The sequence below is a fragment of the Trichomycterus rosablanca genome, chromosome 2, assembly GCF_030014385.1.
Source record: "Trichomycterus rosablanca isolate fTriRos1 chromosome 2, fTriRos1.hap1, whole genome shotgun sequence".
NCBI classification, from domain to species: Eukaryota; Metazoa; Chordata; class Actinopteri; order Siluriformes; family Trichomycteridae; genus Trichomycterus; species Trichomycterus rosablanca.
Genome location: NC_085989.1, coordinates 53217029 through 53231475, shown reverse-complemented (window position 1 = coordinate 53231475; position 14447 = coordinate 53217029). Strand labels below are relative to the sequence as shown.

The window sequence follows — 14447 nt, the reverse complement described above, 5'->3', positions numbered from 1 at the left end:
TATGTGATATATTTTGCACGAAAGAGATCGCAGGCAGAGAGAGAGAATCCGTGTTAACTGGGAGCATTTATTTACAACATACACACACACATATATGCATTCTCTTATAACATCATTATACCTTTACTGCTACCTTCTGACCATTCACCAACCCACAGGTAGACAGCACTAACACAATTCCAATATACTACAGGTGGTAACCCTGCCCCAGGTTTAATTCTGACTAGTGAGCTGTGTTCATGTTTGTTTGTTTATTAGCATTTGAATATCATGTTTTACACTTCAGTTACATTCATTTACATTTATATTCAAGAACACAAATGTGCTGAAACCCTGTTAGAAATGTAAGTAAGTAAGTACAAGTCAGCTTAAGTGCTTAGTAAAGAGGTGATGAAGGTTTTTAATCGTCTTTTAAAGACAAGAGACTCAGATGTTCGGACAGACAGAGGAAGTTTTGTTCCACCACTTGGGTGCTGGTACAGAGAAGATCCTTGATGCTCGTCTTACATTCATGACAGGAACGGTAGTTACTCATCACACAAGGTCCATCAGTTCACAAGGTTATATCGAACACAGTCATGGACAATTTAGTATCTCCAGTTCACCTCACTTCAGACTGTGGGAGGAAATCGAAGCTCCCGGAAGAAGCCCATGCAGACACAGGGAGAACATGCAAACTCCACACAGACAGGTCGCCCCACCTATGATATGCAGTTGCATAAAAAGTTTGGATTCGTTCTGCGACTAAGTCAAACTATAGAATTAGAAACTCTACCTTGGCCAATGGCAAATTGTCAAATGCTGATGAATGGATCCGAATCCCAACATGTGGTTCAGATAGACGCGAGTTACTATGAGTGTAAATTGGAAAACTTTCCGTCATTGGAAAACTTGTGAATCGTACCAGCTGCTTCAACTCAATTACTCAGTTGAAAAACAACGGAGCAAATCTGAGTGAAAATCCCGTCTCAACAACACATGCAGTGGATATAGCCAATGAGAAAGAGACTTCTCCTAAAGTCATGTGATGAAATATAATTTTTCCAATAGATTACGAAATAGATTCAGTATCCTGGAATTGGTTCACAGAAAAGACTTAATATAAAAGTTAATACCTAATATAAGCTGACTTACAATAGGATGAATGAAATCTTAATATTAATATACAGTATAAAAAGGTTCTAAAGGGCACAAACACATTTAGAACACACATACAGTGAGGAAAATAAGTATTGATACAAAGAATGGAGAGGCCTGTAATTTTTATCGTAGGGACACTTCAACTGTGAGAGACAGAATCTAAAAAAAATTCAGATAATCACATTGTATAATTTTTAAATAATTAATTTGCATTTTATTGCATGAAATACAGTGGGGCCAAAAAGTATTTAGTCAGCCACTGATTGTGCAAGTTCTCCTACTTAGAAAGATGAGAGAGGTCTGTAATTTTCATCATAGCTACACTTCAACTATGAGAGACAAAATCAGAAAAAAAAATCCAAGAAATCACATTGTAGGATTTTTAAAGAATTTATTTGTAAATTATGGTGGAAAATAAGTATTTGGTCAATAACAAAAGTTTAATTCAATACTTTGTAACATAACCTTTGTTGGCAATGACAGAGGTCAAACGTTTCCTGTAAGTCTTCACCAGGTTTGCACACACTGTAGCTGGTATTTTGGCCCATTCCTCCATGCAGATCTCCTTTAGAGCAGTGATGTTTTGGGGCTGTCGCTGGGCAACACGGACTTTCAACTCCCTGCAAAAATTTTCTATGGGGTTGAGGTCTGGAGACTGGCTAGGCCACTCCAGGACCTTGAAATGCTTTTTACGGAGCCACTCCTTCGTTGCCCGAGCGGTGTGTTTGGGATCCAGCCACGTTCCATCTTCAATGCTCTCACTGATGGAAGGAGGTTTTGGCTTAAAATCTCACGATACATGGTCCCGTTCATTCTTCCCTTAACACAGATCAGTCGTCCTGTCCCCTTTGCAGAAAAACAGCCCCAAAGCATGATGTTTCCACCCCCATGCTTCACAGTAGGTATATGGTGGAACTCAGCATTCTGCTTCCTCCAAACACGACGAGTTGAGTTTTTACCAAAAAGTTCCATTTTGGTTTCATCTGACCACATGATATTCTCCCAATCCTCTTCTGGATCATCCATATGCTCTCTGGCAAACTTCAGACGGGCCTGGACATGTACTGGCTTAAGCAGGGGGACACGCCTGGCACTGCAGGATTTGAGTCCCTCTCGGCGTAGTGTGTTACTGATGGTAGCCTTTGTTACTTTGGTCCCAGCTCTCTGCAGGTCATTCATCAGGTCCCTCCGTGTAGTTCTGGCATTTTTGCTCACCATTCTCATGATCATTTTGACCCCACGGGATGAGATCTTGCGTGGGGTCCCAGATCGAGGGAGATTATCAATGGTCTTGCATGTCTTCCATTTTCTTACAATTGCTCCCACAGTTGATTTATTCACACCAACCTGCTTGCCTATTGTAGATTCACTCTTCCCAGCCTGGTGCAGGTCTACAATTTTCTTCCTGGTGTCCTTCAACAGCTCTTTGGTCTTGGCCATGGTTGAGTTTGGAGTCTGACTGTTTGAGGCTGTGGACAGGTGTCTTTTATACAGATAACGAGGTCAAACAGGTGCCATTAATACAGGTAACGAGTGGAGAACAGAAGAGCTTCTTAAAGACAAAGTTACAGGTCTGTTAGAGCCAGAAATCTTGCTTGTTTGTGGGTGACCAAATACTTATTTTCCACCATAATTTACAAATAAATTCTTTAAAAATCCTACAATGTGATCTCCTGGATTTTTTTTTCTCATTTTGTCTCTCATAGTTGAAGTGTACCTATGATGAAAATTACAGACCTCTCTCATCTTTCTAAGTAGGAGAACTTGCACAATCAGTGGCTGACTAAATACTTTTTGGCCCCACTGTATGTATTTGATCACATACCAACCAGCAAGAATTCTGGCTCTCACAGACCTGTTAGTTTTTCTTTAGTTTAGAAGCTCCTATTCTGCACTCATTACCTGAGGAAGCGGAAACTCAATGTTGCCCAGCGACAGCCCCGAAACCTGAAAGATCTGGAGAAGATCTTTATGGGGGTGTGGCCCAAAATCCCTGCTGCAGTGTGTGCAAACTTGGTCAAGAACTACAGGAAACGTCTGACCTCTGTAAAGGTTTCTGTACCAAATGTTAATTTCTGGTTCAGTGTCCGGGGGTATCGCCCTAAAATGATCCACAAAGTTGAATCAGTTCATCTGGACACAAGTTTGTAGTAGAGATACGTTTCGAAGAAGTCATTCGGATTGAGTGACGAAACTTATCTCTACTACAAACTTGTGTCCAGATAAACTGATTCAACTTTGTGGATTTGTGTACCTGGATTATTGAGCATGCATCAACAGACTCCCTAAAATGAGTTTTTCCAACTTGGGATGTCTGTGATGGGGCTCCAACACTGAGCGGTAACTTAATGTAGTGCAGAAGATAATTCAGGATCTACAGACTCTGTACAGTCACTAAAATCTTGTATTAGTCCGAGATATTCAGACATTCTATTGGAACATGTTAAAAAGTTAGCTGCATTAGCTGCACTTTATGAAACAGTATCTGGAGAGATCAGCAGAGAAAGTAACTAATCATTCAGAAAAGCCGGGACTCCTGTGATGCTCGATACTCGGAGGAGATTTTACATAAAATGTAAAGAAACTTGAATAATCTCAAGTAAATGTTTTATTATTCACTTACCATAGCTTAGTGCTACATCATCATACATCAAATACATCAATATTACATCAATTATTCATAATAAGAGACAAAGCATCAATTGATCATTAAAATTCTTCCCACAGTGTGAGCACTGATGTGGTTTTCATCAAGTGTGAATGCGCTGGTGTATTTTGAGATCACTCTGCTGATTAAAACTCTTCCCACACTATGAGCACTGAAACGGTTTTGCTCCAGAGTGAATGCGCTGGTGGATTTTGAGATAAATCAGGTGATAAAAACTCTTCCCACACTGTGAGCACTGATACGGTTTCTCTTCAGTGTGAATGCGCTGGTGTATTTTGAGAACACTCTGTTGACTAAAACTCTTCCCACACTGTGAGAACTGATTTGATTTCTTTCCAGTGTGAATGCGCTGGTGCTCTTTAAGCTCACTGTGGTGATTTAAACTTTTCCCACACTGTAAGCAATGATACAGTTTCTCTTCAGTGTGAATGCGCTGGTGGCTCTTGAGATCACTCTGTTGACTAAAACCCCTCCCACATTGTGAGCACATAAACGGTTTCTCTCCGGTGTGAATGCGATGGTGTACTTTTAGATCACTCTGTTGATTAAATCTCTTCCCACACTGTGAGCACTGATACGGTTTTACTCGAGTGTGAATGCGCTGGTGTATTTTGAGAGCACCCTGTTGATTAAAACTCTTCCCACACTGTGAGCACTGATACGGTTTATCTCTGGTGTGAATGCGCTGGTGTCTGTTGAGATCACTCTGTACATTAAAACTCTTCCCACACTGTGAGCACTGATACGGTTTCTCTCCAGTGTGAATGCGCTGGTGTATCTTAAGATAACTATGTTGATTAAAGCTCTTCCCACACTGTGAGCACTGATACGGTTTCTCTCCAGTGTGAATGCGCTGGTGTCTGTTGAGATCACTCAGTACATTAAAACTCTTCCCACACTGTGAGCACTGATACGGTTTCTCTCCAGTGTGAATGCGCTGGTGTATTTTAAGAGCACTGGGAGAACTAAAGCTCTTCCCACACTGTGAGCACTGGTACGGTTTCTCTTCAGTGTGAATGTACTGGTGCATTTTAAGATCACTGGGAGAACTATAGCTCTTCCCACACTGTGAGCACTGATACGGTTTCTCTCCAGTGTGAATGCGCTGGTGTATTTTAAGAGCACTCGGAGAACTAAAGCTCTTCCCACACTGTGAGCACTGATACGGTTTCTCACCAGTGTGAATGCGCTGGTGTTTTTTAAGAGCACTCTGAAAACTAAAGCTCCTCCCACATTGTGAGCACTGATACGGTTTCTCTCCAGTGTGAATGCGCTGGTGTTTTTTAAGATCACCATGCTGACTAAAACTCTTCCCACACTGTGAGCACTGATACGGTTTCTCTCCAGTGTGAATGCGCTGGTGTAATTTAAGAGCATTGGGAGAACTAAAGCTCTTCCCACACTGTGAGCAGACGTTCCTTCTGTTCTGTTCTCTGGTGAGAGAGCTGTTAATGCTGACAGCACCAGAGGACGTCTGCTGATCACTGGAGCTTCTGGTGGGCGTCAGATCCTCATGTTCAGTCTTAATCTTCACCAGGGTCTCATATTTGACACTGTGGGGGGTCTTGATGTGTTTGTGGAGATGATTTTGGGTTGTACAGGAACGTGGACTCGAGGAGCAGCAGAAATCCTTGTTCAATCCTGAAGAAGAAAAACACAAGCTGCTCTTGTAACACAATCAATTACAAACATCACATATTCAGTCAGTGTATGATGGTTATTATGGTTATCTGTGCTGGTGGTAGAAACTATTCTGACAGATGAATCCAAATTAAATAAAAGACGTTCTTACTGAGATCATCTTCATCTTCTGGTTCCTCCTTCTTCAGAGGCTGGAAACCTGGGGAGAGGTGTTCCTCAGAGGTGTCGTGTTCCACAGGGATTAATGATACTTCATCTGAAATTACATCAACATGTACAGAAGAAACTCTTTTAATTACAAATGAATCCGAATCACATCATTCTATTATTTCCATTGATTACTGACCTCATTACTGACCCCAATACTGACCCCACTGCACTCTACCACACTGTCTGGTGGAACAGCGGTATATTGTTCCACATGTACTTACAGCAGAAACTTTCATCTTCATCTTCCTCCTTTTTTATTAGTTTCTTCTGGAATCCTTCATCTTCTAGATCCACGGGGGCGACGTGTCCCTCTTCTGCTGACTGCATTATTAAAGATCTAATAGACACACAAACAGACGTGGATGGATAGATAGTACAAGTATGTGTATATACACTGATCAGCCATAACATTAAAACCACCTCCTCGTTTCTACACTCACTGTTCATTTTATCAGCTCCACTTAAAAATTCAAACATCTTTATAGTCACGTCACATTAACACAGGTGTGAAATCTACACACTTACACAGAGAAATGTCTTTCTTTTCCCCGGACCTGAAATATCTGATCATCTCGTGCAGACCGCTGTGGCTACCGAGAGAGGTTTCAGGAGTCATTGTTACGGCTGTGTACATCCCACCACTGGCTGATATGAACTTGGCATTTGGGAAACTGTACGAGACTATTAACAAGCAGGAAACCGCGCGTCCTGAGTCCGCTTTTATTGTAGTTGAGGACTTTAACAAAGCAAACTTTAGCAAAGTTGCACCAAAGTTTTTCGGTGACCCTAGCTACCAAACAAGCTGGGATAGGTAAACAAAGAATTTTATTTTTACTGTTTATGTACATATATGACAAATAAAGTAATAAAGTATATATTTTATATAAGGTGCTGGCAACATTTAGTGCAAAAAAGTTACTGGAGGGAGCTCGCAACATGGCAGCCATACTCGGCGCCATCTTGGATCTATCTACATATACTTACCATATAGAAGCACTTTGTAGTTTTACAATTACTGACTGTAGTCCATCTGCATGCTTTGTTAACCTGCTTTCACACCGTTCTTCAATGGTCAGGACCCCCACAGAGCAGGTATTATTTAGATGGTGGATCATTCTCAGCACTGCAGTGACACTGACATGGTGGTGGTGTGTTAGTGTGTTGTACTGGTATGAGGTTTTAAATACCGTGTCCACTCACTGTCCACTCTGTTAGACACTCCTACCTAGTTGCTCCACCTTGTAGATGTAAAGTCAGAGACGATCGCTCATCTATTGCTGCTGTTTGAGTCGGTCATCTTCTAGACCAGGGGTGGGGAACCTTTTATCCACCGAGGGCCAGATTAATAATTACATATCTGGTCACGGGCCACATACTACAATGATGCAACACACAGCCAAATAATACAGGCTTTATAAATTATGCTGATGGCATGTAGTGCTTATATTTGATCTCAGACTTACCTCATCATCATTTCAATGTGACGGTAGTGAACTCACCACATAACTCACCTCAGTCACACTGTCCAGTTCCTTTCTGGGTCGTGTGAAGGAATCAATAAGGAATAATTTGCAATCAAATTATGTTTGAGCACCTTTATTTTCTCTGCTCGTTCCGATCCCTGCAGAGTGCTATACTTTGCGTGTTTGGTGGTATGATGTCTTTCAATATTATTTTTCTTTAGAACAGCGAGAGATTCTCCACAAATTAAACATACTGGTTTTCCTTTCACTTCTACAAAAAAGAAATCCGTTGTCCTTTATTCTTGAAAGACGCGACATTCATCATCAACTTTCCTGCGCTTCGACATTTTTACAAACTTAAACCAGAAAGACGCAGCTCATTGGTTAATTTGATATACGCGTCATCATTAATTGCGGAGACAGAGACGCCTGGGCGGCTTTGTTTACCTTGTTGCTACGCGACACTGAAACGGATTATGCGGAACAGATGATTATGATGATTAATAAATTAGTAAATTAAAAACAATAACATGTAGGAAATATATGGCGGGCCACATTTGATTGAGCGGGGGGCCGTATACGGCCCGCGGGCCGGAGGTTCCCCACCCCTGTTCTAGACCTTCATCAGTGGTCACAGGACGCTGCCCACGGGGCGCTGTTGGCTGGATATTTTTGGTTGGTGGACGATTCTCAGTCCAGCAGTGACAGTAAGGTGTTTAAAAACTCCAGCAGCGCTGCTGTGTCTGATCCACTCATACCAGCACAACACACACTAACACACCAGCACCATGTCACTGTCACTGCAGTGCTGAGAATGATCCACCACATAAATAATACCTGCTCTGTGGGGGTCCTGACCACTGAAGAACAGGGTGAAATGGGGTAACACAGCATGTAGAGAAACAGATGGACTACAGTCAGTAATTGTAGAACTACAAAGTGCTTGTATATAATAAGTGGAGCTGATAAAATGGACAGTAAGTGGTTTAATGTTATGGCTGTCTGCTCTTATTTATGGATGTGAAATTGTAAATTGACTCTTATTGATCATTAAAGCTAAAAGAATGTAAAGTGCTCGTATGAGAACAAAATAAAACAAAAGTAAATAATTTACTGTGTTTGTATAAATCTGTAAAAATAACCTGTAAACAAAGCTAAACACCACGTGTCTACAAAACTGTAAATACTGTAAACAACGCTAAAAGAACTCGAGGTTTTAATATGAAACAAAGTTAAAATAACTTGATTTATTTATCTTTTTTTACAATAAGCGTTAAAGTGAAAACTAAATAATACATTTAGCTGAATCAGCTGAGGTGAATCGGTTCATTAGAACTGAATCATGTGTGATGCTAACAGTTAGCAGCTGCTGTGTTCAATCTACTTAAATCCTCAAAGTGTTTTTATTATGAACTTTTGTTGTATTATTATTAAGAATGTAGTTAATAATGAAAGTGTATTAAAATAAATAAATATTAACTTACAGAGTCACTTAAACACGAACACGTTAGCTCCTGTTTCTTCCTCTTGTTGTTGTTCCAGTTGAGCTGGTTGATCCACAATGTTTAGGTTTATTCTCACCCCTACTGGACAGAAGTGTAACAGCAGCAAGAAGGTCCTGGGTTTCCTCCCACAGTCCAAAAACATGCAAGTGAGGTGAATTGGAGACACCAAATTGTCCATAACTGTGTTTAATATGAACTTGTGAACTGATGAATCTTGTGTATGAAGTAAAGCTTTACACTAACAATTTAATTCTTGTCTTCATCAGATAGCATTTTATTTTAGGTGCAGCAGATCCAGAACATCTGGGCTTCTGTTCAGTTAAACAATTGGGGAGATACAATAAGTGCAATCACAATTCACAATTTAAAACTTACATTACTTACTTGTAATTCACTTGTAACTTATGATTTTCCCCCCTTTGTAGATACTTCCTTGATGTTTAAATTGGCTCTGGGTGACCCTAATTCGAAGTTGCTTATTTATCCTGATTACTACCATGACTGAATGGCATTTCCCTTAATGACACGATGGAGTTGCTCCGAACTGAGATGATGGTAGTCATGTTAACTGAGATCACGACACCAGGTTACGTGTGACGCAGGGGCGTAAGTGGGAGCCCTCCCGGAACCCATTCAGAATGTATTGTAAGAGGCGGTACTGTATGGAACACAACTCTACGCTGATTGGACGACGATATTCAGAGGCAAGACAGAACTGTCCAGAACAGTCACAGCTAGTTTAACACTGGTTGAATGTGATACGAAAATTTCTTCTCTTTCGCCCTTTGGTGGTGCATCGCCCGATCAAGCCGGCCATGGTTACAATCCTAATAGACAAACAAACAAACAGCAGATGTACAATGGTAATTAATATGTAAATGAGGTGGTGACTCTGCCCCAGGTTTAATTCTGACTACTGAACTGAACCTGAGCTGTGGTGTTCAGATGATGATAGCTCTCTCTCCCACATCCTTTGTCTCCTTGTTGTTGGAGCACAGCCAGACTTATGATATGCAGTTGCATAAAAAGGTTGGATTCTTTCTGCAACCAAGTCAAACTATAGAATTAGAAACTCTGCTTTGAAATTCGGCAAATTCTTAAAAACTGACTGGATCCAAATCCCAGCGTGCGGTTAAGCTTGATGCGAGCAGCGCACCAGTTTTTATGAGCTTAAGAACAAAGCACAGTGTGTGAAGAATTAAGAACATTACCAAAAACTTGAATAAGCTTAAGTAAATGTTTTATTATTCACTCAGTATACATTTTTTCCCTTTTTCTCCCACTTTAGCGCATCCAATTTCTACCCGTCAATCATCCTCTCCTTAATGCTGGTCCCTGCTCCTGATTGGGGAGGACGAGGCTGCTCCACACCCCCTCCGACACGTGCACAGCAATCGAACATCTTATCACCTACAATTAACAAGTGCAGTGTGGTACAGCACTGTGTACGGAAGGCCACACCCTCTACCGCACTCCTTTCCAATCTCTGTGCAGGCGCCACCAACCAGCCAGCAGAGGTCGTAATCGCACTAGTCTGAGAGAGAATCCCCATCTGGCTTAGTCCCACCCCTTACCTGAACAACAGGCCAATCGTTGTTCATGTAGCCGCTCAGCCTCAGCCGGCAGGCAGAGCCGAGTTTCCATACAACGTATTCAAGATCTCAGCTCTGGTGAACCACCTGAGCGGCACCAAAATACCTTTTTACAATCTGTTTTCATACCGTAAAGTGCTACAAAATCATACATCAAATACATTAATATTACATCAATTATTCATAATAAGAGACAAAGCGTACAACATATGTATAATTACAAAACATGGCATTACCTTCTATCATTTACCAAATACTGGAAATACCTCTGTGTTCCTGTGAAGTCCTTTCCCCACCATTATGGCATTGAATACCCAAAAATTATTATAGTGCTGCTACTTAATTCATGTCATACCATGATGCCCTTCGTCACCGGACATAAAGTAGATCTAAATTTACATTTCTGGCATTTCGTGGACGCCTTTATTCAAAGCGACTTACAGTACCGTGACAGTATACAGTCTAAGCAATTGAGGGTTAAGAGCCTTGCTCAAAGGCCCAACAGTGGAAAGCTGGCAGAGATGGGGCTTGAACCAGCATCCTTCTGGTTACTAGTCCAGTACCTAAACCACTAAGCTACACCTGCCCTTGTAGCTCTAAAAGGTCTAAAAGTAAATGACGAGTAAAAACAGAGTTTAAACAGAGTTAACTGGATAAGTAGGTAACAGGTTATAAGTGTACAGTAAAAATATAATTAGTCAAATACCAAAATAAAATAAGTGATAGATTACAAACTGATTGATATAGCATATAAGTGATAAGATTAAATCAACACCACAGCACCAGATGGAGAGTACTCACAACTACAAGATATTTCAGTGTATTTCAGTGCATTCACCAGTATGAATGCGCTGGTGTTTTCTAAGATTACTCTGTTGATTAAAACTCTTACCACACTGTGAGCACTAATACGGTTTCTCTCCGGTGTGAATGCGCTTGTGTCTTTTAAGAACACTCTGTGTATTAAAACTCTTTCCACACTGTAAACACTGATACGGTTTCTCCCCGGTGTGAATGCGCTGGTGTCCACTGAGAGCACTCTGTTGATTGAAGCTCTTTTTACACTGTGAGCACTGATACGGTTTCTCTCCCGTGTGAATGCGCTGGTGGATTTTGAGATGAAATTGTTGATTAAAACTCTTCCCACACTGTAAACACTGATATGGTTTCTCTCCGGTGTGAGTGCGCCGGTGTTTTATTAGATGACTCTGTTGATTAAAACTTTTATCGCACTGTGAGCACTGATACGGTTTCTCTCCAGTATGAATGCGCTGGTGTTCCCTGAGATGACTCTGTTGATTAAAACTCTTATCACAGTGTGAGCACTGGTACGGCTTCTCTCCAGTGTGAATGCGCTGGTGGGTTTTGAGACTACTCTGTGTATTACAGCTCTTCCCACAGTGTGAGCACTGATACGGTTTCTCTTGGGTGTGAATGCGCTGGTGGATTATGAGATGACTCTGTGTATTACAACTCTTCCCACAGTGTGAGCACTGATACGGTTTCTCTCCAGTGTGAATGCGCTGGTGTTCTTTGAGACTTCTCTGTAGATTAAAGCTCTTTCCACATTGTGAGCACATATAGGGTTTCTCTCCAGTGTGAATGCGCTGGTGATTTTTGAGATTAATCTGATGACTAAAGTTTTTCCCGCACTGTAAGCACATATAAGGTTTCTCTCCGGTGTGAATGCGCTGGTGTTCTTTGAGACTACTCTGTCGATTAAAGCTCTTTTCACACTGTGAGCACTGGTACGGCTTCTCTCCAGTGTGAATGAGCTGGTGATTTTTGAAAACACTCTGATGATTAAAGCTCTTCCCACACTGTGAGCACTGGTACGGCTTCTCTCCAGTGTGAATGCGCTGGTGTATTTTAAGAGCACTGGGAGAACTAAAGCTCTTCCCACACTGTGAGCAGACGTTCCTTCTGTTCTGTTCTCTGGTGAGAAAGCTGTTAATGCTGACAGCACCAGAGGACGTCTGCTGATCACTGGAGCTTCTGGTGGGCGTCAGATCCTCATGTTCGGGCTCTTGGTGATTGTGGAGATGATTTTGGGTTGTACAGGAACGTGGACTCGAGGAGCAGCAGAAATCCTTGTTCAATTCTGAAACAGAAAAACACAAGCTGCTCTAAATACATTACAAACAACACAATAAACACAGAGCAGATCAATAATGTACTGTGAGTGTAATGAATGTTGAAAGCTGAGTGGATGCAGGAACCATCGGTGCTGTAGTCGAGAGGGTGTGGGGCACCAAATTCCTGGGAGTGAACATCTCTGAGGTTTCTCCTGGTCTGAAAATGCAACATCACTGACTAAGAAGGCTCAAACCTGCATCTACTTCCATTACAAGTTGAGGGGAACACAAGTCCCACCCGCCATTATGTACTTATTCTAGCAAGAGATTCTAAGAGATACATGCTGTATGACAAATTGATTCTTCTTTTATACTATTGCTGGCTGATTCGACTATGTGTTATTGTACTGTGATCATCATTGTTTGTTTTTCAATGTCTTATGTAAATTTGTTTGTATGATTGTTCCTTAAGAGGCTTTGCCTTTTGCCAGGCCGCCATTGTAAATGAGAAGCAGTTTTTAATGACTTGCCTGGTTAAATAAAGGTTAAATAAATAAATAAATAAATAAATAAATAAAACCAAGCTGCTTGCTATTGTCCTGTAGCCCATCCCAGCCTTGTGCAGGTCTACATTTTTGTCCCTGGTGTCCTTAGACAGCTCTTTGGTCTTGGCCATAGTGAAAGGTTGGAGTGTGATTGATTGAGTGTGTGGACAGGTGTATTTTATACAGGTTACGAGTTCAAACAGGTGCAATTAATACAGGTAATGAGTGCAGAATAGGAGGAGCTTCTTAAAGAAAAACAAACAAATTCATGCTGGTTGGTAGGTGATCAAATACTTATTTCTTTAGATTCTGTCTCTCACAGTTGAAGTGTACCTACGATAAAAATTACAGGCCTCTCCATTCTTTGTAGGTAGGAAAATCTGCAGTGTATCAAATACTTATTTTCCTCACTGTATACATATACAGGTGTACAGTACAATAAAATTCTTTCTTCGCATATCCCAGCTTGTTTGGAAGTCGGGGTCAGAGTGCAAAGTCAGCCATCGTATGGCGCCCCTGGAGCAGACAGGGTTAAGGGTCTTGCTCAAGGACCCAACAGTGGCTGCAAAGCAGAGCCTGGATTTGAACCACCAATCTTCCGGTTGATATCCCAAAGCTCTACCCCACTAGGCTACCACTGTCCCTACATCACACATGCCATATAACAGGATTGTTGTTATTTTGACGGGAGCGCTATTTCTTTACATTTCCGCAAGTTTGGATTTACGTGTGTGTGAGAGAGAGACGAGTGTATCCAGCTTCACAGTAATGTGTTGGCAAACAGAACTGAGCGCGACTGAGAGGGACGATAGAGTTTTAACAAGACATGAACTTCAGAAGTCAGTCAGGTGTAAAGCAGTTTAGGGATCACAATTTAAATCTAGGGTTTATATCACCGTTACAGTACTAAACAGAGAGAAATACAAGAACATGAACGATGCTAAGCGTCACATCTGAAGCTTCACTTACTAAACTGCAAACCAACATGGACTTTTTATAACCAAGTTTTACACATCCAGGACTGGAGCAGTTAAGATCAGCTTTGTGATCCAAACAACAACAGCACTGTGTGTAAAGTTACTTAAATAGTTTATTAAATAGTAAAATAATGTTGATGTTTTTACTTTCATTTTCTGATTGTAACTGTCTTTTAACAGTAACAGCTGATCAGAACTGTAACATTTAGGCAATAAAAAGAAATCTTATTAATATTGAGCAGAATGAAGTTCACCATATTGGTCCAGCCCTCCACAACAGTAACTGTTTCTTATGTGGCCCCTTGGAAAATTGAATTGCCCACCTGCTCGTCACTTTGCACACTTTGTCAAATAGTGAATGTTCTCTTGTTTCTATATAATTTCTACCACAGCAACATATTCTATATTTCTGTATTTTCTTGTTTGTATTGAAGTGAGAGAGAAATGATATCTCAATTCTACTGTATGTCCCGGACACGTAGTAAACTGTCAATAAGAAAAATCTTGAATCTTGAAAACATTCTGATAGATGAACTATTTTGCTCACGATTATAAAATTTCTTACCAAATTCATCTTCATCATCAGGTTCCTCCTTCAGAGGCTGGAAACCTCCATGCTGTTGGTACACTG

At 41.0% G+C, this 14447-nt stretch overlaps 2 pseudogenes; one reads left to right on the top strand and one right to left on the bottom strand.

Annotated features, from left to right (window-relative positions):
- Positions 1-14447, top strand: part of LOC134334891 (uncharacterized) — a 759100-nt pseudogene that overhangs the window by 182141 nt on the left and 562512 nt on the right.
- The window catches only part of LOC134300421 (uncharacterized), a 331197-nt pseudogene continuing 320512 nt past the window's right edge, over positions 3763-14447 (bottom strand).